General features: G+C 39.2%; 1 long non-coding RNA gene across 1 annotated transcript; it reads right to left on the bottom strand.

The window, feature by feature from the left end:
- Positions 1 to 316: 316 nt before the first annotated feature.
- Positions 317 to 676, bottom strand: LOC131692368 (uncharacterized). Its single transcript, XR_009305972.1, has 3 exons — positions 635 to 676; positions 421 to 565; positions 317 to 351 (listed from the first exon to the last, which is right to left on the bottom strand). It is a non-coding gene; the product is annotated as an uncharacterized LOC131692368 (long non-coding RNA).
- Positions 677 to 2,403: the final 1,727 nt, after the last annotated feature.

Raw genomic sequence — 2,403 nt, 5'->3', positions numbered from 1 at the left:
TATTCTTAGAAGAAAATTACTTAAATTATTAAATTTTATTATTAATATACGCATTTTAAATAATCGTACTTTCCTGCCGCTATATGCATGATTGTCCCATGCAGGGAATCCTAAAGCACATGAGACAGTTATGTGTATAACGGCAGTTTAGCGCTTAGCCTTTTGTACCTTCTTACTATTCGCTATGCTAAATATTGAATAACTTCTTAATTCTGTTGAGCTGTTGTTGGCTTACCGGCGCTTTGCGCTCTACCAGTTGTGACGGAGCTCATTTCGTGTTGCTGAGGCGGATCCAGCTCATGGCAATTTCGGAACACCACCTTCATCAACGCATACATGCAGAACTTTTTCCTATGCGAAGAAAATGGGGAATCAATACAAATTATCGGATAGGTTTATTAGTGTTGTTTGTGACATTACCTGACTCTCGCTCAACTTAATGCATTTTCCGGATTAGTCCGAGGTTTGTCTTGATATCATGCCATGAAACCGATGAAGCACTTTTTCCAAATCAGTCACACAGTTGGCCCGTTTGAACTTGTCGTGCCCTTCCATTATGTTTGTTCTGTAAATCAACAAGGATATCTAGATATGCAAAGGAAAGTTTGGTGGGAAGTGGGAGGTGGAAACTTACCGAAAGAGAAAGTCCTTTTCAAGCACCTTGCTGCTGCATTTAAAGTCACATCGGTTCATCGGTGAAGACTGAACCGATTTTCTCAAACCAAGTCTCAAATGGAAGGCAAAATATGCAGTTGAGTATTGCGTCGTCGCCCCTCCCCCCGCCTTACCCTTACACCTCGCTCCTTCATCACTCCCCTCCCCTTGGACCACCCTCACGCCCGCATTTTCTTCATCCACCCCGTATACCGAAATAAGATGAAGGATTTCTGACGCATCCTCCACTCCCACTCTAGTAACCTCCCATTCCCTCCACTTTCAAACCCATTCCACCAACATTTCAAAATATAATCACATGAAGATAACATTGAACTCATGCTGATTAAGCTAATTAAATATTCTTTTGCCTTTCTCACATAGAAAGGTTATGCAATTGCTCTAAAAACCGACTTTCTAACCGAGGCCCGGAGAGCCGAGTCTCATAACATTCGACTCAGTTCGCCGAGATCGCAAAATATCTGTGTGTATGTATGTGTGTATGTTTGTGTGTATGCATGTATGTATGTATGTATGTATGTATGTATGTGTGTATGTGCGGATTGGTTAACAAAATGTCCACATCGGTTTCTCGGAGATGGCTGAACCGATTTTTACAAACTAAGATTCAAATGAAAGGTATAATATTCCCATAGGTTGCTATTGAATTTCATTTTCAACCGACATCTTGTTCCGGATTACGAGTTGAAGAGTATGGTTACAAAACAAAATTTGTTGATTTGTCCACATCGGTTTCTCGGAATTTTCTGATCCGATTTTGACAAACTTGATTTTAAATGAAAGGTCCATCAGCTGCTGTTGAATTTTGTGTGGATCCGAGTTCTGGTTCCTGAATTACAGGGTGATACGTGCGATCACGCAGCAAATCCCGATTCTAACGTATTCTGCGATGAATGTAAAAAGGTGAATTTTTTTCCAAAGTGTAAACACAACTGTTGAATTTGTAGATCTAGGTCACCAACAGTCATTCAAAGTCTATTTGGCCACACTGACCACCATCGACGGATCCGGAAGCATCCAAATTCAGAATAACGGTTATATTGGTTTCTCGAAAATGGCTAGACCGATTTGATCAACTTAGTCTCAAATGAAATTTGTGGCATCCCCGGAAACTGATATTAAATTCCATCTCCATCCGACTTCCGGCTCCGGAGTTACGGGTTGTGGAGTGCGATCACATATAAAACTCCGATTCAAACCGATACCGCGATGAATGCAAAAACGTGTTCTTATATATACTTACCAAGTGTAATAAGAATGAAAGACATTTCCATAATGTTATATTGTACGAACCAGCTATTAAATCATAGTTTGGAGAAATGAGAAAGGCACAATTGCACCTCTAGGTGGATTAAAATAGGTTTTTGTTTCGGCAACTTGTCACAGTACACGAAAAAGCTCTGCCCCGTATAAGAGTTTCCGTAGTTTTATCTTTCATGGCCTCAAGAATATCATTGGACTGAGTAATATGGGAGATAATCAATATAGAAGCAGCAATATTCGTATATTCGTTGAATGAATAATAAAATGCACCATTCTTTCTTTCGTGAGCTGTTCTTCAAGACATATATTTTCTTGGACAATTACACCATGTATGTATGTACTAACTAATCTAATACTACGTACACACTACGAGTTAAAACGTGTTTTAACGCTATGTTGATGACAGATTTCTTGTTGCTAATTATTAAAACGTGTTTTAATTTTGTGTTGTGTACATAGTATAAG

This window comes from Topomyia yanbarensis, chromosome 3, assembly GCF_030247195.1.
Source record: "Topomyia yanbarensis strain Yona2022 chromosome 3, ASM3024719v1, whole genome shotgun sequence".
Classification (NCBI taxonomy): Eukaryota; Metazoa; Arthropoda; class Insecta; order Diptera; family Culicidae; genus Topomyia; species Topomyia yanbarensis.
Note: the sequence above shows the minus strand (reverse complement) of the source record. Positions and strands in the feature narration are given on the sequence as shown.